General features: G+C 41.2%; 1 long non-coding RNA gene across 1 annotated transcript in view; it reads right to left on the reverse strand.

The window, feature by feature from the left end:
• LOC127570759 (uncharacterized) overlaps positions 1-27599 on the reverse strand; it is a 52444-nt gene that overhangs the window by 9559 nt on the left and 15286 nt on the right. The window contains exons 2-3 of the long non-coding RNA XR_007956391.1: positions 10106-10227; positions 6220-6366 (exon numbers count right to left, since the gene is read on the reverse strand). This is a non-coding gene — a long non-coding RNA (uncharacterized LOC127570759). The remainder of the gene's footprint in view (positions 1-6219; positions 6367-10105; positions 10228-27599) is intronic.

The raw sequence follows: 27599 nt of genomic DNA on the forward strand, positions 1-27599 counted from the left end.
CTCTGTGGGTGCCATTTGTCTCCTCTTAAATCAACAAATAATTATTACTGAAAGAAGGACATGCATTTGTATTGTTCAATTCACATCCATTTCAGAAATTACCAAAACATTATACAGCTATTTTTGATATGTTGTCACTGTTGCGATGTAGGAAATCTGGCAGCCAGTTTGCATGCTAAAAGTCCCATAATCAACAATGTGGTTATCATCAGTTAAACTGTGTCAGATATGTTGATTGAGGGATGAGCATTGGTCAACACGCTTGGGATATTTGCTGTGCTTTTCAAAGTAGTTTCATGTTTTTTAACATCTGTCAGGAACACACAAGAACTTTTTAAATTTCTTATCCAAAAGGACACCAGTCTTCATTGAGGGGTCAGTGGTGGAAAGGGTGAGCAGCTTCAAGTTCCAGGGCATCAACATCTCAGAGGATCTATCTTGGGCCCGACACATTGATGCAGTCACGGAGAAGACAAGCCAGTGGCTCTACTTCATAAAGAGTTTGAGGAGATTTGGTGTGTCACCAAAGACTCTTGCAAATTTCTGTAGACGTACAGTGGAGAGCATTCTGACTGGTTGCATCACTGCCTGGTATGGAGGCTCCAATACACAGGATCGAAAGAGGCTGCAGAGGGTTGTAGACTCAGCCTGCTCCATCATGGGCACAACCCTCCCCACCATCGAGGACATCTTTAAGAGGTGGTGCCTCAAGACCCTCATCACCCAGGACATGCTGTCTTCACATTACTACCATTGGAGAGGAGGTACAGAAGCCTGAAGAACCACACTCAACGTTTCAGGAACAGCTTCTTCCCCTCCACCATCAGATTTCTAAACAGTTCATAAGCCCATGAACACTACCTTGTTATTCTTCTTTTGCACTATTTATTTTTGTAACTTATAATAATTTTATGCCTTTGAGTCTTGCACTGTACTGCTGCCACAAAACAACAAATTTCATGACATATGTCAGTGATAGTAAACCAGATCCTGAAGGACATTAAACCATGACTTTATGTTTGAGTAGACTGCATAGCAATGGGCATATGAAATTGCTCAATTTTTGTCCTACTCTGACTTTCACACAAGTGGTCCTTCACATAGGTTTTAATGGTGATCAGCAGCACAACTGGATTGTCTCCTCTTTCTAATACAGTCATGTCCAACTGCCAACCAGTTGATTCTCTGCACACTTTTGGCCTTTTAGTTGTCGGACAACCCCAGCTCCTCAATCCTAACCCAACAAAACCCATGGAATTTCTTTAATAGATTCTTGAAAAGATTCTTTATAAGGATATTTTATTAAATCTCTACAGAAAGCACCTGTGCTATTGACCTGGAAGTTTGTGATTGCATTTTGAGTTTAACATTGATTCTCCGGGGATTTAAGGAATTAGTGGTAGCTTCTGTTTGCTGCTGTTATTCTGATTCAATTTGAGTTTCCTTCTAAGGAAGTCAGGTTGCATTTAATGAGCAATTAAGCAATAAAACTAATGACAATTAAGTAATAACACTGATGAAGTGGAAGGTTCCTCCCCTATCTCATGTCTTTTACAGTTGGATACCTGAAGTTCAGGACACAGTTAAGGGACTTGTAAAATTCATGTACATTTAGCTTAACAGAAAAGAAATTTGGAGTCTCCATATTTCATTCATGTTGATTGAGAAAAATAATTTGACTACTCAAGGGGGAATGCCAACTATGTAGATTGAATGCAGACGTGCATTTCTAACTTGATTGCTTCATACATTAGAAATGCTACACATTCTCTGAGCTGAAATACTCTTCTGTGAAATGGATTCTGCTGTATGATGAAAATGACAAAAATCAGGGGTTGCATAACAGCCCAGAATTGGTAAAGCACATAACTGTGGTAATCAATGGCATTGGAGAAGGGAGACATCAAGGAGGGACTAGTAAACGAATATCAAAGTACTTACTTTCAAGTCACCTGCTGGAGTTATTTCCTCTAGGGTGACAGAATCTTTTCAATTCTTTGCTGCAATATGAAAAGCTATAAGTTTATAAGATCATGAGAGGCATAGATAGAGTGGACAGCCAGTATCTTTTTCACAGGGTCAAAATGCCTAATACCAGAGGGCATACATTTAAGGAGAGAGGGAGTAAGTTCAAAGGAGATATGCGGGTCAAGTTTTTTTACACAGAGAGTGATGGGTGCCTGGAATGCACTCCCGGGGTGGTAGTGAAGGCAAATACGAAAGAGGTGTTTAAGAGGCTCTTAGATAGTCACATGAATGTGCATGGAATGAAGGGATATGGGCATTGTGTGAGCAGAAGGGATTAGTTTTGTTAGGCATTTAATTACTAGTTTAATGAGTTTGGCACAACACTGTGGGCCGAAGGGCCTATTCCTGCACGCTACTGTTCTATGTTCTATGTCCTGTATAAAAATCAGAGTTCATTGCTAAATATACAACATGAGGGTTCATTTTTTTTAATGTTGAGTGAAATTGGTTCTTATCATGACAGGTTAAAATGTAATTTCCTTCTCTCTCAGGCAAGGCCAATGCAGCCAGGAAACTTCAGCTTTAATTTTCCTTAGAACGAATAACAAAACAATTTGCATTGACGTAGTGCCTCTTTAGTTCAAAACGTCGCCTTTTATAAGAATAATTGACCTTTGAAAGAGTGGTCACTGACGTAATGAAAGGAAAGTGATAATCCAGTTAAGCATAACATGATAAGACCGTATAATGGTTTTTATTTATTTGTTGAGGGATAAGTATTGGCCAACACATGAGAGGGGACTTGAACCTGTAACTTCTCTTGAGAAACGTGATGGTTACCATTGTTTCAAAGGCAATGTGTAAACGTGAAGATCTCCCTGAGTAATGATATAGAAGAATGTAAATGTGATGTGGTTTAATATTGCTAGTCTATGTTTGGGATCAGTGGGCCTGCCTGAGTTTGAATCAAACTTCAGGTCCCTGGCTATTTGCTTATTTTCATTTTGAGATCCGATTTAATTACATTCTGGTTCTTAATTAGCCCAACTGGAGAGGGAGCGAGATAGAGAGATTAATGATTGGTTGGTTAATTATGAATACTGCCTGTGAAATTGAACTGATATTGATGGATGACTTGGAAAAGGAACTGCAGTGTAACTTTTTGTTATAGTTTACAGGACAGCACTAGTTCTGATAGAAAGTACCTGATTAAAATCTAATGAAATGATAATGTTGAAGTGCATAGGTTGAACAAATTTAAAATTCCAACCTTGACAAAGATCTTAGGGGGAAAAAGAGCTTTGGAAGTAATCCTTTAGTGGATTAGATTACATACTCCCACCATCTGTTGGTTTCGCATGTTAGTCATTCGCCAGCCACACACGCTTTCAAGCTGTCTCTGTGCATATCTCCCCTCCAGGTATTTTGTGAAAAGCCACAAGAGAGGCATTCTGCATTGTCATAAGATACACATTTCAATATAACAGAGTTTTCCATTGCAGTGCCAGGTCTTGACAGATATACAAGGTCATCAGTTGCAATAATGAAGCAAAAAAAAAGTTTTTATTGCCTTGGGGGAAAATGATGTTAGATTGATGAGATGAAGAAATCAACTCGTGTAAATTGCCATGCTAATTCCCAGTTGCAGCACTTCTCTGTGATGGCCCTGTTTGAACTTGCCTGCCACAAAGTTGATGAACTGTTTAACAAAGTTGGTAGAAAGGCTTTCTACTGGCTCAATGTGTTATAAATTAGTTCAATTCCCTCATAATAGGCTGTGCTCTCAGGTACCGTACAAGAATAATTAGTTCACAAAATATAGGTCTGAATTCATTAGCACTGCCAAGAAGGGTTACATAACCTTTGCAGCAATATGTTTCCAGACTGTGAGCCAGTTGAATTCATTCTGAGCATATTTACAGAAGTAGGAAAAAAAGAGAGAAATTGTGGAGGGAAGGACTGAGAAGCAAAACAGGCATTTTATAGCAAAGCTACTTATTATACGTAACCCCACTTCGGTGAGAGAAAACATTGTCTGAGAAGTATGCACAAGAAAGGAAAATACTGCAAATACAGGAAATGAAAAACAGAATATGCTGGAAATAGCATTTCCAACTAAATGGCCCATTGGAATGGCTGTTCGTCAGTGACTTTCACCCTGGCCCATCTCACTTTTCTTAGCTTCTTATGCCTCTATTTTTATTTATGACTTACAGGATATAACTTGCATTCTGTTTCATTTCTGCAAAACTTTTGTTTTCTCTTCTTACCCTCACCCTCTCCCACCCTTTCTAAAGCTACCAATTCTCACTGGGATGTGATTGCATATTTTCATTCCCTTTAATGCATTATCAAAGTAAAGATTCTTCATGTGTGAAGCCAGCTATTTATTTTAAGCAGACTCTATTTTTCCATGGAGTGCATCACAGGCATCTGGAATCTTATCCCCATCTGACATCAGAACTTTCCAACAGAAGTGAGACCACCAGCTGTTTTTCTATACACTTTGTAGCCCAAGGCCACTGAGGCCCATTTCAGCAATCCATAAGCTATGTTGGTTTAGTATGTCTTTAGCATAGAAAGCAACCTTATGACTTGTTGCTCCATTTGACTCAGTACCGTTGGTCAATGTCTTTACCAATCAGAACATTGAGGATACCATTCAGCACTTGATGATGTGATGTACATGTGAAAGATTATATTGTGGAATGGCATCAAATGCACGTGTTGTAGCAGAAAATGATCGGTACCTCACAGAATTTTTCATTGTGGTTGTACAGAAGTTGAGTTCAAATAATATCAAAAGAAAGGTTCTTCTTCAGATTGCTTAACCCCATTGCTCATACCATCCAGGCTGGCTTTCACCCAGGTACTTGTGTTTATTGATGGCTCCATTTTACATTGATGGCAATGAGCCATGAATTAAGCTAAATTCAATTTCAGCCTCAATGGGTATTTGATGGTTTAGAAATTCTGTTGAGTAGTTTGATACTTTTTGACACCATACGACTGGAGACCACTGGCATGTGGGGGCGAATGGTTTCATTTAAAGGCACTGAGGACTTCAAGGCATCAGTTGCATTCTGCCTGTCTTGTGTCTGTCTCTCATCAACTAACCTGACAATGGTCATCTTTCCACTCCTCCCACTTCAACCCTCCCTCTGTTGTGGCCCTCTCACACCCCTCACATAACACTCCTACCCTCTGTCTCCAAGACCCTCTTTGTTTCCTCCCTCTTCCCTCCGTCGCTTCCCTCCTCTTCCACTCTATTTCCCACCCACCCACCCCCCCATGGCCCATGTGCTTACCCACTACCATTACATCCTCCTCCATCTCTTCTCTTAACTCCCTTTCACTGCTCTCTCTTCCTTACCTCTATCCAACTTACTCCACAAGCTCCAGTGTCCACAGAGATGGGACTGCAGTGGAATTTCTTATTACACAATGCTGATGGGCCTCACACATAACTGTGCAGTGCCTCCTGGTATCTAACTACCCAAACTTAAACATAATATTTGGAATGGGTAATTTTGAAGAATGAGGCCTGAAGGAGCATGGATCTTTTAAGACTAGGAGACTTATTTGTATAGTTACCTACCCCTAGGATACCAACCATCTAGCCCTCCCCTGAAATGGGTGTATTGTACTGCTGTCTTCCAAACTTATCAAGAAAATGGATATTATTGCAGGAAGGACATCCTATCTATGAGATTGCCAAAGATCCAGAATTTTTACATACAATAATCCCCAAGGTTCAAAGACAGTTTATTTTTTGACAAAATAATGGGTCACCTATCCCCCACTCCCATAGCCTTCAATATCCCATGCTCCTCTCTTTGCATCCTTTAATATCCCACCTAATCTAATCCCATACTCTCCTCATATCCGTCAATATCCCACAAGGTCTAACTTCACTCTCCCATCCCTGCATACTTTAATATGATACTAGCTTTCGCCACTTAGTATCACACCCACTCTTTTCCCTTCACTTCTGCACCTTTTTCTGGCACCCCTTTGAATGCTATCCTTCTGTCAACCTCCGCCCCCTTCAAGTGTCCGACCTATTTAATCATAATCTCCCCTCCCTCTAAGCAGTGTAAGTTCCTATGTCTACTCTGGGTCACACTGTTGCTTCCTTGAAGATCCTTCACTCCCGACGGTGGGCCCTGCCCCTGCTGCCATTTCCATGTGAGACACATTAAAGGGAGATGTCTGTTGGGGCTGAGGGCACTGTGAGACAAATGCACTTACTGTAGTCAAGCAGCACAGGACTGACTTTTGTCAATCAGGACTGCCCTAATCCAGTGTCATGTTAGATAGTCATCGTACGCCTGAGGTCAGGAGACTTGGAGCTTGCAGCACCTGGAGATCCTGTCATTTCATGAATCACTGGAAACTCTTGGATAGGCACATGAATAGGCAGGGAATGGAGGGAGATAAGATAAGATATCTTTATTAGTCACATGTACATCGAAACATACAGTGAAATGCATCTTTTGCATAGAGTGTTCTGGGGGCAGCCCACAAGTGTCGTCACGCTTCCGGTGCCAACATAGCACGCCCACAACTTCCTAACCCGTACGTCTTTGGAATGTGGGAGGAAACCGGAACACCTGGAGGAAACCCACGCAGATACAGGGAGAATGTACAAACTCCTTACAGACAGTGGCCGGAATTGAATCCGGGTCGCTGGCGCTGTAATAGCATTACGATAGCCACTACATTACCATGCCTGCTCAGATAGGCGTGGCAGGCATGTCTGCCGGCAGAAGGGATTAGTTTAATTGGGCATCATTAGCTTCATTACTTCTGCACAACATTGTGGGCCAAAGGGCCTGTTCCTGTGCTGTACTGTTCTACGTTCTATGTTCTGAACACAAAGAACTCTCAAATGGTTAAGTTGAGAGGAAAAAGCAGCCAGGCAGAAGAAATGAGGTAGTGGACATCAAACTTTCAAGTAAAGGAAGTGACTAACCAAAACGCTATCCCATAAGGTTATTGTCATTTATTGTTACACATGGAACATACTGTTTTCTCTGTATCTCTGTGTGCATTTATATTGTGTTCTATTGGACAGCATAGTCTTCTTGTGCTTCTACTTCTCCAATACAAATAGTTTCACACAGTCTGGAACATGCAGTTTGGAAGGCATAGAGACTCAACATGTAAATAGTTAATGTGCGGTCTTGTAATGAACATTCTACCTCTTTTGGATTTATATATTTGCTGCATCTCAATGCATTCATGAAAGCATTGCAACAACCAATTCTGAATGTTTATTTCAAAAGATCTCACCAATTAAGGCTTTGAAAAGGCAAACAATTCATCAATATTTCTTACAATGACCATTCTCCCATTTTAGTTCTCAAACTAATGTATCCAGAATAATTTTTAAACAAAATAAACAGATAAGAAAAATCACATTTTTCCCATAACCCAATAATGTTCACCCACTGTACTATCACTTTAACTTTTCATACCTTTTTAACTATCTTATTTCAAGGTGTCAGTAAATCTGAAGAGCCTAAACATTGGCTGGATATTTACTCGCAGATCGGTTCAATAGGTTTCAGTCATATCAGTGCATTCTAAGTCCATATACAGTGAGCCAAAAGAACTCCAGCTTTGGTTTGGGACCCAAGGATTAACGTATTACCAAGCGGGCCATGCACAATTGAAATATTTCATTTTGCACACCTTGCCACTGAGGAGCATCCTAAGGAAACCAAGCAAATCCAGGCTGGTGGAGTAGTCATAGTGGAGATTGTCCCGGGAATGGTGGTGGTGAGGGAACAATTGGGAGAGAGGTTGGATCTAAGTGGTAATTGGAGAGTTTAGAGCTGGGAAGGTTGGGGCAAGAGTCAACTGCCCATGAAATGGTAAAGAAGAAGTGGGGGAGGGATCAGTAACTAGGACTGGGTGTGGAGAGAAAGTTTAAAGTCAGTGAACATTCAGGAGGAATGAGAACAGTAGTTTGACAGTCATAGATAATTGATAGTCACTGGTGGTTGATAATGGGAAAGTGAGGTCTGCAGATTTTCCATACACTTAAATTTTTAAATTTAATCACACGGCATGCAAAATTGTTGTTCTGTGCAATACAAGGTCTAGGCTGTTCAGTTTGCTGAGTTTCTTAGCATTCTTGGTACGTATTTGTGTCCGCCAACAGATTGACGATAAATTGCTTGAGTCGAAGGCCACACCCCTTTAATCCTGAAAAGATTTATACATTTCTTTGCTTTATTCTAAGGACTTTTGAACAAACTGTAGAATATATATCTAAAGCCTTACTTCAGGCAACCCTCATTTAAAAGATTCACTGCTCCTCTTTTTCTATTATGACCTGCTCAGAGGCAGACACCTGTGTTTACGAGCAGCTGTGCTTTCTTAGAATGTTAACTAATAAAAGGTGGGTCACTTGGTATGTATTTGGTCAGCTAAGAGATTGACAATTCAGTTTAAATTACCTTTCTCTTGTGAACGACGTTTGGATTTAAGTGATTTTTTCTATTATAAAAACAGAAGGCTTAAAGCAGAGAAACTATACACTATTTATATTGGATATTTTGGGCTAGAAATGTGGTTGCACAAAATTGTTTTTTTATTCTCCTCACCACGTGAAGATTGCTTCTGGAATGGAGTGCATTTGCAGCCATTTCTGAGCTGCTCAGTGCCACTGCAGAAACGTCACAGGGACTCCTGATAACAATTTGCCCTTGAACCAATAACGTGATTCCCATATCAATTATCATTCCCTGTGTAAAACCTGGGGAAATAGGTCACAGTGTTGCAAGGAAATGCCTGTCATTGATTACTCACTGAACACCCATTCTTTCCCAACAATGCTGCCTCCATTTACGAGGGACCTCTTTGGGAAGCTACAACCCAGTGCTAATGGCTTGATTCGACTTTTGTTATAACCCAGTGCTGGGAACTCAATCTGTGCAAGATCTCCATTATATTTTTAACTTGCTTCTTCTTCTTGGGGGTTGGAGGTTATGGTGACCTTAACTATTTCCATGATGTCCTGACAACTCCCCGGTCCTGATTTTGTATCCCTTTCCTCTCTCTGGCACATCCCCAGGTTTTAATTTTCAGCCACAAACCCCACACCTCTGGTTTCAATCTCCAGCCACTATCTCTACTCTCCGAGTTTCAGTTGGGCCTTGACTGCTGCTCCTCTCTCCCCTTTAAAGCTTCCAACCCCACACCCCTCAGCCCTGGTTTCAGATGCAGTATTTTCCTTGCTTGCTCCATAACACAAGATGTACGAAACAAGCCATCAGCAACACCTCGTGTCTTGGATCTGAATTTTGTAGCAACAAACCCACAACTGAAGGAGCCCTTGGCATGCTGCACAACACTACTTTGGCACCCATTTAATAGTGTAGATTAATTTTTAGATTTGTACATAATTATTTTTGGTTGTTCATGGAAAACCACTTATTAGGCCGGCCGTCACTAATGGTCTAAGATGGAAGGTGTGATATGGGGGGTAAGGTGAGACCATAGTTGAAATGACACTGTGGATGGGTTCAGAGAAAACGCCAATGGGTGGGACTATGATAGAATATGATGCTTGACAGCCCATAAGGGGTCCATTCTCCCACACCTACACTCCCTCCCACAATGCTGCTAATTTATAACCCTCAATGCTGCTAAACCTCTTTTCTCTTGTACCCTTAACAACCTCTTGGTATTCCTTCCAACATTTACCACATGCTCTCAGATCACAGGACACTTCAAAGAACTCCAGGTTGTTCTCTGCTCCTACACCTAATCTCTAAAACCATAACATTTCTGTACTTGTTGTTTGAATGCTGTTTGGCTAGGGTTAAATTTGCAATATGTGAATGCTCACACTGGGTTGATTGGCTCCAGGCTGTACACATAGCCTTGTGCTGGTTGTGGCTGTACTCCCTCTGATATTTCATGCATACTTTCAGTTGGGCTTGCAAATGCACCAAGTATTTCACAGTGCATATTCATCAATGTTCCACTGTGGAGTGCTCCATTAAAATTCTCATCTGAATTTATGTGAACTTGTTGTCTTAGGACCTGGGACTAGGGTTGTGTTTGATCCTCTGCTGGATCTAGGTCACTCTTTACCAGAAACAACTCTCAGCTCTAGGCTAACCTTGCAACGTTACCATGTCTCAGCTGTTGGCTGCGAGTGTCAGACTTGGTGACAGGGTGCCTTAGAGGCAGATTTCCTGCTTCTGAATTGCTGCTGTCTGGTCAGGCGAACTTCTTGGCTGCCTGAAAGGAAAAACATGAAAAGGATGGGGTTATGGCGAGAGAAATGTGGCAAGAAGTAACTGCAGCTTGTAACTTGGAGGGGAGAAGGGAGTTGTTCTGTTTGTTCTTCATCACGAGACAAACTTGATGTGGGTTTAACATCTGAATATTTATTAAAACAACAAAACAACAGACTGCACAGACTTACAACAGACAGGCTGGCTGGCTTTTCCCGCTCTTTCCAGCCACTTCCTGTTCCCTCATGTGAGCCCTTGCATTGCCTGCTGGGAACTGTATTTCTTTATTATAACTACATAATAACACATAATAACATATCTTCCCCCTTTAAAGAAAAAAAACAAACACAATACTTTGTCCTTATAAACCCGCCAAGAACCTTCGTCCACTCAGCAGCTTTCAATCAGTCTCTGAGGTGGTTTTATGGTCCTTTTTGGTCTGGTACTTGTTTCCGCAGGTGTGTTGCTTTAATTTGCTGCATTGGTGTTTTCCTGGGAACTCTGGTCCACATGTTCATTTTCTCCATATGCTGGCCCCTTTGGTGTACTGACAGGAGATGGGTCACAGCCATGGGTTGGAGCTTGTGGTCGTAGATCCATGCAGTTCCTCCTTAGAGGTGTCCCTCACTCCATCTTGATCTGGTATGAATGTGGATTTACTTCCTCTTGTACAACTCCTTGTATGGACAATGTGCCAGAATCATGATCTCAGATTCGCACTTGATTCCCAGGCTTCAAGACTGGTAGGCTTTTCGCTGTCTTGTGATTCCGTTTCTGTTTTTCTTTCCCTTCCTCCTTAGCCTGTTTGACTTTGTGTGCTCCTTCAGGTGTCAACAGGTTTTCACGTATTGGAAGGTTAGTGCATATGCGTCGACCCATTAGCATTTGGGCTGGTGAAAGGCCGTTCTGCAGTAGTGCACTTCTGTAAATCATTAGACTTCTATGGAAATCCTCTCGTCCATCTTGCGCTTTCTTCATGAGACCCTTCACCACCTTAACTGAACTCTCTGCTAGGCCATTAGATTTTGGGTGATGTGGGCTTGAGGTTATATGTCAAAACCCCCAAACATTGGCAAAGGATTCAAATTTGCTGCTCGAAAATTGTGGACCATTGTCTGATACTACTTCACATGGAACTCCATGCCTCGCAAACACAGCTTTCAGGAACATGATAACTGCTTTGCTGGATGTTGATTGCAGTGTTGCAACCTCTGGGTAATTGGAAAAGTAGTCTGTTACAACAATATGGCTCTTCCCATTACAGTCAAACAAATCCACTCCAACTCTGAAATATGGCCTGTCTGGTACAGGGTATGGTGTAAATGGTTCTGCTTGCTGCTTTGGTCTGTAGGTAAGGCACATTTCACATGGAGCAGTAGTCCGGCTGATGTCTTGGTTCATTCTTGGCCAGTACATCACTTCACGTGCTCTATGTTTACATTTTTCCTCCCCAAGATGCCCTTCGTGTATCTTCTGGAGCATCTCCTTGCGTAGTGACACTGGAATCACAAACCTGTCCCCTTTGAAAACCATATCTTTCACTATTGACAGTTCAGCTCTGCATGCCCAATAATCTCGAATACACATTGGACAGTCATCCTTGCTTCTGGCCATCCTTTCCATATTGTATCCTTGAGTAAATTCATTGTTTCATCTGGCTCTGCTGCTTTCCAAATCTGCTCTGTTCTATCCGGAGATACTGGAAGAGAGGTGACTATCATGTCACCTATATATCTGCATTAACCTGTTGGTCACTTTTATCTGTCTTGTCGACTGCTTGAGACAGAGCATCAGCAGCAAACATATATTTTCCCCGTATGTAGATCATCTTGACATCATATTTCTGCAGCCTTATCAACATGCGCTGTATCCTCATGGGACAGTCATTCAGTGGTTTGGACATAATTGAGACCAATGGTTTATGGTCTGTCTCCACTTCAATAGCTTGCCCATAGATGTACTGATGGAACCTTCCACATGCATATGTAGTGGCGAGAAGCTCTTTCTCTATTTCTGCATGGTTGGCTTCCACACTTGTTAAAGCCCTTGATGCATAGGCCACAGGTTGCCATTTGCCATCATGCTGCCGCAGTAGTACTGATTCAAGGCCGTGCTGGGACGCATCAGCTGATATCCTGATACACTTTTCTGGATCATAAAACTTCAGCACGGGCTCTTCAGTTAGGACCCTTTTCAACATCTGGAAACACTCTTCTTGCTCATGAGACCAAATCCATTCATTTTGTTGCTCAAGGAGTGACCTAAGTGGTGCTGACACTGTTGACAGTCGAGGGATGAACTTAGCCAGGTAAGTCACCATCCCTAAGAAATGTCTCACCTCTTCTTTGTTTTGAGGCCTCTCCGTGTTTTTCATGGCTGACATCTTTCTTGGGTCAGGCTTCACTCCCTCTTCAGATATGTCATCTCCTATGAAGGTCAGTGTCTTTATTTAATTTCTTTATTTAACTTCAAATTGACATTCCTTGTCACGTCAAGCACTTGTCTCAGTCGAGTATCGTGTTCATCCTTGGTGGATCCCCAGACGATGATGTCATCCATCATGGTCTCAATACCAGGTGTGCCCTTGAAAATCATGTGGATGGTTTCATGGTAGACTTCTGGTGCGGACAGAATCCCATATAGCAGCCGAAGATAGTGATATCTTCCCTGTGGTGTGTTAAAAGTACACAGTCTTGAACTTGCCTCATCAAGCTTCATCTGCCAAAACCCAGATGATGCATCGAGCTTGCTAAACCATTTGGCACCTGAAAACTGGAAATATGATCTCCTCCAGTGTTGGCAATTTAAAATGCTCTCTCTCGATGGCTTTATTGAGATCTCTTGGGTCTAGACATGTCCGCAATGCTCCATTTTTCTTTTGCACAATGACCAGTGAACTCACCCAATCTGTTGGTTCTTCAATTTTCTGTATGACATTCATTCGTTCCATGCGTGCTAGTTCTTGTTTAAGTTTATCTCTTAGTTGAAATGTAACTTTCCTGCATGCATGGACAACAGGAGCCACTGTCTCATCTATGTGAATTTTGTGTACACCAGGTAAGCATCCGAGCCCCTCAAAGACATCTGCATACTCTTCCATGAGTGTTGTGTGGTCATCTTTGGTATATGAAGCTACTATGAAAACACTTTTCACTAGGTTGAGCTTTTCACATGCACTCAGACCTAGTATTGGCTGTACTCTCTTTTCTACAATCAGTAGCTGTGATTTTAAGTGCTGCCCTTTGTGCTTAAAGGTCACCATACAGCCCCCTTTTACTGAAATGTTCTCTCCAGTGTAGCCTGTCACTTTTAACTTCACAGGGTAAATCTTACTCTTTACTGTGAGAGTCTTATAATCATCCATGGATAACAGATTCACCTGAGCTCCGGTGTCAAGCTTGAATGGAATTACTGTCTCATTCACAGTTAATGGAACAATCCATTCTGTTTTACCAGCAGCCACAGTCTGTACAGAATCCACAAAGGATTCCTCCATTTTCTCATCAACTGTGTGCACCTTTCTCTTGTTAGCCCCAGCTTTGCAGCACCTTGCAAAGTGATTCTTCTTCCCATAGCTATTGCAGGACTTCCCATAAGCAGGGCACATCTTTGGAATGTGTTTACCTCCACATCTGCTGCATTTGCTGTTTGAGCCTTCCTCTTTGATTTGCTGTTGCTTTCAGAAATGCCTTGGGAGCTGCTTCTCTGTTTTCACAGCATATACTGTTGTGTCTGCTTTGTACAGCTCCTTTAGCTTGTACTCATGTGGTTTCTGCTGACCTACACATATTCACCGCCTTTTCCAGGGTCAAATCTTTTTCACGCAACAGTCTTTCTCTGAGTCCATTATCTGGAATTCCGCAAACTATTCTGTCTTTAACTAGTGAGTTTCTCAAATCTCCAAATTCACAAGACTTACTCAGTGTGTGAAGCTCAGCTAAGTATTGGTCGAAGCTAACTCCTTGTTTCTGGTCACAGGAAAAGAACTTATATCTCTCAAATGCGATGTTTTTACTTGGGATAAAATACTCCTCAAATTTTTCCATCAAGGTGCCCAACTCAAAAGCTGCCTCATCAATTTGAAAGCTGTTATGGATGTCCAAAGCATCTTTGCCAATCACGTGCAGAAAAATAGACGCTTTCAATTTTTCATCGTTCCTTCCCACTCCACTAGCATCTAAGTATATGTTGAATCACTGTTTGAAGCGTTTCCAATTATCGGCTAGATTGCCAGTAAACTGCATAGGCTTGGGAGGACTTAGCTTATCCATGACGGGAACTCTCGGCCTCTCACCCGAATCTCTCTTGGCAAATCCGGTGACTGCTGAACTTCAGGAACAGTGTGCTCCTTCGCTACGCCGGCCGGCTTTTTCTGTCTTTTTACAGCTTTTCTTTAGTACTCACTGAGTCTTTTTTTCAATTGCACACAGGATTCATTTACTTTCCTTGTTCAGACCTCACACCAACTTCTGACACCATGTTATGTTTGTTCTTCATCACGAGACAAACTTGGCATGGGTTTAACATCTGAACATTTATTAAAACGAAAGAACACACTGCACAGACTTACAACAGACAGGCTGGCTGGCGTTTCCCGCTCTTTCCAGCCACTTCCTGTTCCCCCATATGACCCCTTGCATTGCCTGCTGGGAACTGTAGTTCTTTATTATAACTACATAATAGCACAGGAATTGTAAGGAATAGGATGAGGAATGAACATCTTCAATGGTCTTTGTTCCACTGCCCCTGATGAACTCTGTGGCAGCCCCTCCAACAACTTGGAACTGTCCATCATCCAATGGCAGGAGCTAATGAAACTATGCTTGTTCCCTGCTAGTTTTCAACTGTTAGGGCTGACGTGTGTCAAAAAGTGCCGTCCGGTGTGCCAGGGTGATGTCACTGCCCTGTTTGAGTATCTAGCAATTTAAGGAAGTTCTGAGTGGATGTGGGCTTAATGTGGTGGTGAACGTGTGGAGGCACAGTGAGGCTTTGAATGTTAGGTTTGAACCTTGATCAACAGAGATCTATGGTAGATGAGTTATGAGGATACTTTAAGTGGAGCAGTGGGTGGATCTATTGGGAAGTTAATGGGAGATGCAACTTGATGTTATATTCGGTGACCTTGGCCTCATATGTGATGTCATTGAACTTCTTGTGACTCTGTATTTGTATCTTGGAGCTTGACTCCCCTCATTGACCTCAGTTATTTAATCTCCCCGTAGCCACCACTGCCTAGAGGGCTTCCTGGATGGTAAGAGGACTTTTTTCCCTTCCCCACTAATACTGAAAAACTACTCAGAACAACCTATTCTTTTTTGAATTGTGACAAATGGCTGTGAACCAATTTAGTTTCCATCTCTGAAATTAATTTTAGGAAGATAAAAGCATCATTAAGCCACATAATATCATTAAAACAACCTATTATATTGCCTTTTAATTCCTTTCACTAGATAACATCCTCATTTTGAAAAGTCTGGTCTTACTCAGAGCTGTGTAAGTAGATCTAAGCATTGGCATTATCTACAGTCTCCAAGGGTGAATCAGTAATATTTATTTTGATCCATTTTTCAGCTTCCAACAATTATTTAAAATACAGGAGGACAAATTTTGTAAGATTTACTCAAATCAAGTTAATTGTGAGCTTTTATTTTAAACAGAGACTTCTTTATTGGAGGAAGAAACAAAAAGTGATAAATTATACCAATTTCTCTTGGTTTGTTTATGCTCAGCATGAAGCAAGAACACAAAAAAATTGAGGACCTGCTCTGAAACCAAGCTTCAGATGCTGGTAGAAACATACATCTCCTTCAGTGGCCTAATGTCATTAACTATTGTGGTGTGTGAACACAGCATCATCTGAAGCCAGCCAAAATCTTGAGTTTGCCCACCCTCACCAATGAATGAAGAATAATTGGCACAATTTAGATGGACTGGGAATATCATTTGTGGCTGATTTCCAATCACAGCAGAGGTACTTCAAAAATCCTCTGTCACATCAACAATGAGAATGCCAAGTTGCTCTTTTTGTGTTGAGGCTTATTAAAGGATTAACGTGGCTTTTATAAATGTTGTACAGTGACACCTTAGTCAATTCAGGAGCACTCCAGGGCATTTTATCAATACATGTGATGCTAGTGAGTGGAATCACGTAGTTGCCAAATGTCAAGTTCAGCTAATTTTTAAAAATTCCAAAATAAACATTATTTATCATTAAAAAAACTATATACAATAAAACAGTGCAAACCTTTACATGTTAAGTTCAGCTCATGGGTCTAAGAAGCAATAGGTCATATTTTAACTCCTAAGTGGGTCAGTTGTTTGCCTGATAAAATGTCCCTAACGTGGGCAGGGCCACATTAGCTTCAGGCTGACCAGCAGCATGCACACATGGGCAGTTTTCTTAAGACAATTCCTCCACCTAAATCCCACTATGCTCCTCCTCCACCCCACGCTTTCAATAGGAGTATGTATGATGTTCGTATTACCAGTAGCAGCTGATCTTTTTCCTGTTGCTTTGGCTGTTAAATGTGTTCACTGGCCCTGAATTTATGTTGTAAAATACTAGTAGGTAAAACCTAACTAATTTTACATAAATAGTGTAGCGAGGAATCTAAGACAAGCAAGTTAGGGTTCAGCTGCTGTGATCTGATAGGGTCTGTGTCTTGTTATATTGCATCCTTGACACCAAGTGACAAAAGTCCTGATTTACAGAAATGCTTCTCCATTGATCACATGCAAATTTTTAGGCAATCTGAGTAATATACTTTGCTTCTCAGTGTGCATTAAGGCTAGTAAAGTTAATGCCCTGACATACGTGAAGCATTCTGACCAACAAAATTATTCAGCTTAAATTAATTTGACACTCCGCACTGAGTTATATTATGATGACCTACTTTCCATCTGAATATTGGATTGTACTTTGATCTAGAGATCTGTTGATCATAATTACATTGGTTCCTGAGGCATAGGTAGCTTGTCTTTAACAGCCTGCATCTGAATACAACTCATTTAACCGACGTTCAGCAGCTTCCGTGGTACAAGCAGTTTCATGGAGGAGATATGGCTTTCTCAGAGTTGAGCCAGCATTGTAAATTGCCTTCCTCTGGTGAATGATTTATGGTGATCATTTTTCACCCTCAGTTAAAGCTGTGCTCAATAGTTTCAATCATATATTTAATTATATGGCAGGAGTTCACATTTGTCTCATAACTGCATATATTACAGAGAAAGCAAAGAATTCGTGGGAGTTCCTTTTGAATCCTACTCTATTGGAATAAATTTATAAAACTTAATGCTGGATTAAAATAGGGCAGAGAACAAGCTATGGGTTAATAATACAGCATTATCAGAGTGTTTGACTACTTTACACAACAGAAGCTCTCTGTCTGAATTTCAATATCATTTCAAGCTGATATTTCAAGTGTTTTGCAGGAGTTAAATCTCTTCACTCATAAAAAGCTAATTATTAAGGCATATTGTTAACGTTACATTTATTAATTTATAATATTTCTCTTTCACTTTTCAGGCACAGAGTAAAGATTGAAATGACTCTTATTGTTTTGGTTATGGTTTGCGTCTCCTTATCTGATTGATGATATAGTTTATGATCTTTTTCCAAATGGAAGACAAACAATGGCAAAGCTGGCTGATCTACAAGACCATTTTTTAACAAGCTTGGATCCTGCAACACACATTTCATTGGGGTAGAAAGATGCCATTCAGCCGATTGATTCCATGCCAGCCTCCTAGAAGACCAATTTTATCCATGCCATTTTCTTGTTGTACTTTAAATTCTCTCCCAAATTCCTATTCTATACTATGTCGATGGCATGGGCACTGTTTAAATCCTCTGTGCAGGCAGTAAAGCCCAGATCATGACAACATTTTGTGTTTTTTTACAAGTTTGCTCCAAAGATAACAACCCCAGCTTCTCATGTCTAACTTTACAGCTGAAACATCCAAGAAAAAAATTAACAAAACTTCTTTTAAAATTGGCCTAAAACATAACAATGAATGGTGTTTGAAAATATCAGTTGATGTCTTGGGTATAATATGAGTAGATGTGAGTTCATTCATGAACCAACCTATGGTATTTTTTCCAGGGCAAATATTGGATCCCAATTTGTTCACGCTAGGAGTCTGATCCTCTGGGATGCCGGTGAGATTCATACTCCCACTTTCACTTTAGCTTTAATTTGCATATTCCAGGAAATCCTATAGCCATTGCTGTTTGCCAACCAAGCAAGGCAAGCATTTTATTAAGTGACAAGTATTATTTTATGGTTTTAAGCAAGGCATTTGACAGTAGTAATGCAGAGTACATTGAGTTGTGCTATGCATTGTATTTGTCCACTGTGGATTGCTGTAGTAATGGTTTACCAGCAGTTAACCAGCAGGGGGAGTTGGATGGGGTGGTAAATAAAGATGGCTGCATGCAGCAAGCACATGTTGCTTGCTCTGTTGTGTTTATAATGAAGATTATTACAGTGGCAACAAGGTAAAGTTAAGCTGAGCTGGGTACTGCAAATGTCCTGTAAGTTGTTTTGGAACATGCAAGTAACCAGCAATATTCATTATTACAATTAAATGTCTGCTGTTGAAAAACAAAACTACAGAGCAATGAAATGTCAACAATTGGGCAAGTACCACAATTTGAGGCATCAAAAGAAAACTTTTCTTCTTATTTAGAATGTTTTGCATAGTGGTTAATGGCAAATAATATTGCAGATGCGAAAATAGTAAATGTATTCCTTGTTATTTTGGGCCCTTAGGTTTTGGACTTCTCAAAAGTCTGGTTGTACCAAAGCAATTGGTGGATTTGTTTTACACAAATCTTACACTGAAACGCTGTCAAAAGTATTTCAAACCTGAGCCAATTTTCATTGGAGAATGTTTGAAATTTCACTGTTGGCACCAAGAGAAAGGAGAAGGTCTTGCTGACTATATTGTTACATTGAAGGGTCTGGCATCTTGATGATGCCCTCTGAAGTCACTTTGTCTATGGTCTCTGAGGGGAGGGTTACCATAACCTTTGTGTAAAGATCATATCATTGTGCTGCCACAGAAGGATTTGATCCTTAAATCAGCCTGTGATATTGCACTGGCTTTGGAACCCATCTGCAAGAATACCAATGAGTTAGTATCCCATTTAGAGGGCTTACACAGCACCAGGAGGATAAACGCAGGCCAGTTCGCAAAATGGACCCCTCCAATTCATCAGCAAACACAGAATCCTCAGGAGTACACTCTCAAACAATTGCCTCATGAGACAACCAAACATGTTACAGTTGTGGTGGAATCTGCCAACAATTTGCTTGTAGATATCTATAATCATGGAAAAATACCTGGTATGCAAAAGTGTGAAAAGCATGCACATGCACAAAATGTGATTACTGCTAGTGGCCAGGACTGGATCAAACACAGAGTTTTATGAGTCAGTGTGTGCCCTGCGAGGCTGTTCAAAATCAGCCTGTTCGGGAAACCCTGCGCCTCTGTGCCCATGGTCCCGGGCCACTCCACTGTGGGATCTCACTATGCTGAAGTGGACAAACAGCATTTTCTGGTTGTGATTGGTGTCAACTCAAAATGGTTGAAAGTGCTGTCCCTACAACTGACAGGACTACGAATCTTCTGAGGCATGTCAGAATAGGGATTACTAACAGAGTTTATGTGAAACAATGGTCCTAGGTTGTTGCACATGAATTTGAACTCTTCCTAAAATGGAATGGGTCAGCTGTATTTTGTCGCCACCATATCATCCTTCTGGATCAATGGTGCAGCTGAGCAGGCTTTACAAACCTTTAGGAAGGCCTGGTTGAAACAGGATTCTCTGTCCTTTCCTGCGTGGGTTTCCTCCGGGTGCTCCGGTTTCCTCCCACATTCCAAAGACGTATGGGTTAGGAAGTTGTGGGTATGCTATGTTGGCGCCGGAGGCGTGGGGACACTTGCGGGCTGCCCCCAGAACACTCTACGTGAAAGATGTATTTCACTGTGTGTTTCGATGTACATGCGACTAATAAAGATATCTTATCTTCCCAAAAGTTAGCTCAGTTCCTATTTGCATAACAGACCACAGTACACACGGTGATTGAACAGACACTGGCCAGTTAGCTTTTAAATTGAGAACCTTGCACTCTGTGACCTTTCTGAGGCCTGATTTGCCCTCTAACACTTACAAAAATCACTGTAGCAATTAAGTGCTCATGATAAGATGACCAGGTCTGTCAAGAAGTTCTTTTCCAGGAAGGGTGATAGTCTGGGATTTCAGGCTTACAAAGTGCCTGTGAATTTATGGAGAGGTCATCAAGCATAGGAAACCTTTGACCTGCACAGTACAAGTGGACAATAAACATGCTCACGTTCTTGTGGATCACCTGCTACCTTCACAAGTTCCAACACGGTCTGCAGATGTTCTTCCAGATCAAGGCAGAGATGGAGAAGAATTTCCTTCTCATGAGATGGCAGCAGAACCTGATATTCATGCTGAAGCTCATCTGGTTTCACCAGCATCTGATACTCCCAAAAGAACATTTTTTCAGGGGCAATGGAAGGAGAAAGATTTGACCCCTAAATTGGGCAGATCTTACTGTATTTTGTTAGTGGGTAACAAGCAGAATAATCTGAACTTGTGCTTGGTTTGAAAACTCAGCCCAGGAGTTAGTGACTGATGTATTCTGTGTTGATGAGTCGTCATGACCTGTATACTCTTCTTAAGAGAAGTTTAATCTAAGGGGGAGAAATATAGTATTCTGAGTTGTGCAGTTCATTGTGCTTGATTTTGGTGGCTTGGCACAATGCTGGCTTACCAGCAGTTAACCAGAAGAGGGAAAAAAAGAAATATGGCTGCATGCAGATGAATAAGCATATATTGCTCTCTCTAAGCAATTATTTACAACAGTTTATTAGGTACTGTGTCAGCTTTTTAGTGCCCTACCAATATTTATCCTCAGTCATAAGCATTTTTGTGTTTGTGTGACCTTGCTGTGTACAATCTGGCTGTCCCATTTTCTTCATTGACCATATAGACTGAAGTGCAATTCAAATGTACCTAAATCTATAAATCATTTAGTGTATTTGAGATTAAGAGAGCCCATCATAAGAATATGTCTTCCTTTCTTTGATTATTCAAGGATTATATTTGGTGTGTTGAATTAATTTTTTTCTTCCTGATGTGATGCTCTCTTAAAATACCAGTTTCCAAAAGAACTGTGCAGTAACTTAAAAAGACATCGAGAGATAAATTTGCTTTTGTCTGCAGGTTTGAGGGACAAAACCATCAAAACTAAAATGCAACCAGGATATTTCTGAGGTTGGTTCTCATTAAAGGAACATTGTATTGGAAAAGTGTTTAGTAAAGCTTTCTAATTTCTTTAAATGCATAGGCTGTGCTGCAAATCACACTGAGGTGCCTCTGTTGCACATTGTATAACAGGAATGTATGGTCTTACCAGCTGTTTGTCATCACAGATTTATACATTACCAAGCACCTTTTTTGTCAAGATAGTGCACTTTAAGATGAGGACTGGATCTATCAATTCACTTTTTCAGAATTCTAGTAATATGCTTGAACGCTGACCTCAGAAACCTGCACTTTATTTTCATTACCAAGATTAAGCTACTTTATGGCTTTTAATGCCAATGCCAATTTGTGGCAAATTATTTTGTCACCCTGACCTGTATCCAAAAGAAGCTTGACTGATTGTGCCCAGAATTATTTTGCTTAGAAGCTTAGAACAGCTGGTAACAATCATGGAAACTTTCGTGCCTTCAGTTTAGTGTCAATTCAAACCCATACCCTGGAGATGATCAGCCTGTAGACTAGTCCATTATTTGGTATGATTGATGTTGGCAATGCAGAGTATTTCCCGACTGTGGTAAATTACCTAGGTAAATCTATCTTGCCCAGTTAGCTTAGTTCATAGAAACTCAACATGTCTTGAGTCACATAGAGAAAACCAACATGGCTACATTAAGCTTTTGCAAAATGATTTCCTTTAAACTATTCACTGCTGCAATAGGACCTTTTAAGACCTTTACCAAAGAAAGAATCTCAACATAATCAATGAGGTCTGTATCCAACATAAGGTCAGAAATGGAGATGTTTGCAGCTAATTGTGTATTGTTCAATCTTCTTCACAATTCCTCAGAAAATGAAGCAGGTTATGCATGCATGCAGCAAGACATAGATAATGCTCAGGCAAGGGCGGATAAATAACAGGATAGTTATATCCTGCCATACAAGCACCAGACAAAGAAGATCTCAAACAAGAGATAATCTTAACACTCAGTGGCATTCCTGTCATAATGTTCCCCATCGTCAGCATTCTGTGGGTCATCATTGACCAAAAACTCAACTGGACCAGCCACCTAAATACTGTGTCTATAATAGCAGGTAAAAGACCAAGTATTCTATGGCATGCAACTCACCTCCTGACATCCCAAAGCCTTTCTACAGTGTTGCAATACCCTTCATTTGCCTGGATAAATGCAGGTTCAAAAATATTCAAGAAGGCTCAACACCATTGATTCAGTCCTTCTACAGCCAGTGCACAGTGGTATTGGTGTTGGTATTGGTTTATTATTGTCACTTGTACTGAGGTACAGTGAAAAACTTGTCTTGCATACCGATTGTACAGGTCAATTCATTACACAGTGCAGTTACATTGAGTTAGTACAGAGTGCATTGATGTAGTACAGGTAAAAACAATAACAGTACAGAGTAAAGTGTCTCAGCTACAGAGAAAGTGCAGTTCAATAAGGTGCAAGATCACAACAAGGTAGATCGTGAGGTCATAGTCCATCTCATTGTATAAGGGAACCGTTCAATAGTCTTATCACAGTGGGGTAGAAGCTGTCCTTAAGTCTGGTGGTACATGCCCTCAGGTTCCTGTATCTTCTACTCGATGAAAGAAGAGAGAAGAGAGAATGTCCTGGGTGGGAGGGGTCTTTGATTATGCTGGCTGCTTCACCAAGACAACGAGAGGTAAAGACAGAGTCCAAGGAGGGGAGGCTGGTGTCCATGATGCGCTGGGCTGTGTCCACAACTCTCTGCAGTTTCTTGCGGTCCTGGGCAGAGCAGTTGCCGTACCAAGCCGTGATACATCCAGGTAGGATGCTTTCTATGGTGCATCGGTAAAAGTGGTTGCAATGTGTGGCGTCTACAAAATGTGTTGCAGTTATTCACCTATGCTACACAACTATCAGGAAGGACAAGGGCAGCAGGTGCTTGGGGACACCGCCATCTGCAGATTCCTCTCCAAGTTGCACACCATCGTGGATCGGTAATATATCACCATTCCTTCATTTTTGCTGGTTCTAAACCCCGGAATTCCCAATCCAACAGCATTATGGGAGTACCTTCACCAGAAGGACAGCTCATGACTACCTTCCCAACAGCAATTCAGGATGGGCAATAAATACTGTTCTTGCCATTAATGTCCAGATTCCGGAACAAAAAAAGGTGTAAAGAAAAACAATCACCGGAAACATGATGCACGGCTTTGTTCTTGGCTCAGAGCCTATCCTTCCCTGCAAGGAAGTGATGGCCAACTCTATTTACATGTATGAACCCAAACATAGAAAAAATACAATGAAGCATCTGGCTGGTGTTTAAACTTCGCTGCAGCACAGACAGCAGCCACTCGGCATGTATGATGAATGTTCAGAGTGCTGTCACGTGAGATCACTTGGCTGCTATGCAAGCTCAAGTCACTGCCGAAAAGGCTGTGGATTGCAGTTCAGCTGGGTTTGTGGGGTGTCATAGCAGTCGAGCACTCCGTCCTCAACAGATCACATGGATTGTTGAGGTGCTGCCCCGGAGAATGAGTCAGGGATCACCACTGCCAGATAGACGATGAATTTTGTGCTAAGGTTGAAGACTTAATCTTCATATGCCCTTTTCAGCAATTGCCCAAAGACAGTGCTGGTGCATTGAAGTCTGCTTTCACTGAGGAGTGGCTCCTGAGATGTGGGAAGTGGTCCTTGTTTTCCAGGGTTTCACAGTGAACCTTTGTGGTCACAAGGAGACACAATTTCTGTTTGTTAAAAATAAGCATTGAAACAAAAACAAAAATACTTACCGAGACTTGCCTTTTAAATGATGATTGATGACTCCATTCAAATGAATGGGACCATGCTAACTCATCCATTTGTGGCTGGTGTAAAGCTAAAGAGTCAGATAGAAGTGTGTTCAGTCACTTAGTCCAGCAACTTATGGAACTCCCTGGATTCAATCATGATGTCCTAGGGCACAGCAAGAGATCAGAGGTACGCACATCTCTTCTCCAATGTATTTATAACTTGTGCATTGCAATGTACAGGCATGGAAATCCTCTGTGCAGTGCAGCTAGGTTTTTTTATGTACCTGCCTGATAGCCATTAGCAAGTTCAACCCATTATCTACATTACTTGCAGAAATGCTTTGGATATTGATTGCACTCTCTGATTTTTATTAATGTGGTATCTGGCGTGATTCGAATCAGCAGAGTGTCTGTGTGGGTTTCCTCCGGGCGCTCTGGTTTCCTCCCACATTCCAAGGACGTATGGGTTGGGAAGTTGTGGGCATGCTATGTTGGCGCCGGAAGCGTGACGACACTTGCGGACTGCCCCCAGAACACTCTATGCAAAAGATGCATTTCACAGTGTGTTTCGATGTTATAAAGATATCTTGTCTTGTCTTGTATACACTTTGGATGCTATGTTGTTTTCCAACCAGCATCAAGTCAGAGGCACCATTGAGCCCAACGGTAAGCCTGTTCTGTCTTAGTCCTCATGCATGCTTCTGTGCATTTTGTCATCCATAATGCAGTGGGTCACCTGTGTTGTTTCTGCATGGTCTCAAACACCAACAACTTTTTCTTTAATTTATGTGTTCTTGCGACGTGGATGTTACTGGCAATGCTGGCATTTATTGTCCACCCCTCATTACCCAGAAAGAAAAGGTATTTAAGAATCAACCACATTGTGCTCCTGGACTCATATTGGACAGATTGGGTTGGGGTGGCAGATTTCCTCCCTTGAAGGATGTTAGTGAAGTCATTGTCCCTTTACAACAATCCATTAGTTTCATGGTTACTGTTACTGAGACCCGTGGTTTTATTCGAACATAAGCTCCCAGCTGCCGTGGTGCATTTGAACTCGTGCCTGTGGATCAGTCATCTGGAACTCCAACTGCCAAGTGATGGCAAGAACATCAGGAAGCTTCCCTCATGTGTTGTTAAGGTAACTTTGCTCAAGATCAAGTTGGCAATCAATTTAAGCAACCTAGTTTATTTGGTTGTTCACAGACTCATTCCCAATGACAGCTGCATGAATTTCTTTAGTTTGGGAATCAAATATATTTTGTTTAACAACATTACAACATGTCTTCCCTTTGTTGGTTTTCCTTGTCTTTCCTTTAAGCCTCTCTCCTTTATAGTTTACATCTACTCTTAAACTTCCTTTTTACTGTGCATTACTTCTTGAGGGGGAAGCAATATCGGCAAGGGGTCAACATCAATCAGTCAGGACAAATGGAAAACAGGCAGAACTGGACTTCAAAAAGTAACAATGGAGTCATGAGTAATTGGTAAACCGGCCCCTGGTAACTCTTGGTTGGAATTGTATTTGGTGCCAGTTCCATGGGCACTGGAGCTTGAACGAAGGAAGCGTGGAAGTTCTTTGTAATTCAATAAAAGGCAGCAAATGCACTCTGTTAAATAATGAATGAAAACAGATTTGAAACTGAGTCAATGAAATGTGAAGGGCATTCACTCTCAACAGAGATACTTTGACACAATTTCCCAATGTGCTGAGTTGGTCAATATCGGAATACAAATCAAATAATTGAAATAGCACCTTGGGACAAGAATTAAATGGGATTAAAAGTGGGGAGCTGAGCCTTCCCTATGGAAACCACATTGAAGCAGATGGGCACCAATCCTTGCTCTAAAGGAGGATTTTAAATGGAAAACTAGGTATCCTGGATACTCTGCAATAAGTTAGTGCAGGCATTGTTTAACTGCTACAGCAGGTTTAATGCCTAAAGGTTTAATGCCTGTTTTCCTGTCCAGCAGAAGAGCAACTAAGCATCAGATCATAGATACGTGGAGATAGTGGATGGGGTGTGGATTAGAAAGCAGTGTAGGGTAGTGATGGAGTTGGATAGCTGGGTGGAAAGGCTTGGAGACCACAGGACATGTGGATCAGAGATTGCAGTGACTGTAGAGTTAGATATTGGGATGAAGAGGGAAGTACCCAAACATGGTGTTGGGAGAAGGGGAGGTGTTTGGAGATCTCCGAGAGGTCAAAGCTCATGAGGGGTGAAGTTCAGAAATTTCAGGGATTGAAAATTGTGCAGTGGGGTGCTAGATATCAATTGGGTTGGAGTGTGGTGCTATGGTTCATAGTTAAGGCATGTGATGCTAAGAGAAGACTCTTCTGGTATTTCAGCTGACAGCTTACCTTCTGGGTCCTGCCCTTCCTGCCTTCCTTCTGGGTCATCAAAGCAGCGGAGAACCTAGCTGACAATTTTAAAACAAACTAAAAACCTTAAAAACAGAAGCATGATGCCAATTTTAAATATTTTATTGATCATCCTTCCTACAAAGAGATTGGTTGCTCATCCTCCACCCTCCCTCCATTAAAACCAGAAGAGGGTGGGCCAGAAGTGGATTTGAGTCAAGTTTAAATCTGCGGTTGTTTTAATTTCCTGTCTGACACAAACTCACCCAGCTTGGGAGATAAAATGATCTCCAAGTTTCACAGTGGAATAGAAGGACACCGGCTGCAGTATATAAACAGCTAGAGCAAAAGTATGCCAATAGGAAACTTTTCCATAGTTAAAATACACCAGTAACTTTCTTAACTTCTATTTCTATTTAATGACAAAAGATTTGTGATTATCTTGTTTGCTGTATTTTAATTGTTTAAAAAAAATTGCACTCACTAGTGGGGAACCCAGTATGTTTAATTCTGCCCTGGCTTCATGGGCATATCATGGTGTCAATAAATGCCATAGGACAGGGGGAGGAAAGTCAGCTCCTTTCGTCTATTCTAGTTTGTTGATAAAGGTTTACTTTGGTATTAGAATCACTTTCCCTGAACTGCAGATGTTTCCATTTCAAGTCTATATCCAATTACATTATGAAAATTAATAATGGATCTTCTTCCACCAGCTTTTCAGACAGCACGTTCCTGTTTGCAACGATTCACCATGTAAATTACTTTCTCTTCACACCATCTCCTTTTTGTCAATTACCTGAAATGTACAGCTTCTGAATTCCAATTTTCTACCACTGAAAAGCATTTCTCTGTAATTACTTCACTCAAACCTTTCAGAATTTTTAACAATTCTATAAAACCTCTCCTTCACATTTTCTGCTAGGTGGATAACAATGC

Source organism: Pristis pectinata, chromosome 5 (genome assembly GCF_009764475.1).
Source record: "Pristis pectinata isolate sPriPec2 chromosome 5, sPriPec2.1.pri, whole genome shotgun sequence".
In the NCBI taxonomy this organism is placed as follows: Eukaryota; Metazoa; Chordata; class Chondrichthyes; order Rhinopristiformes; family Pristidae; genus Pristis; species Pristis pectinata.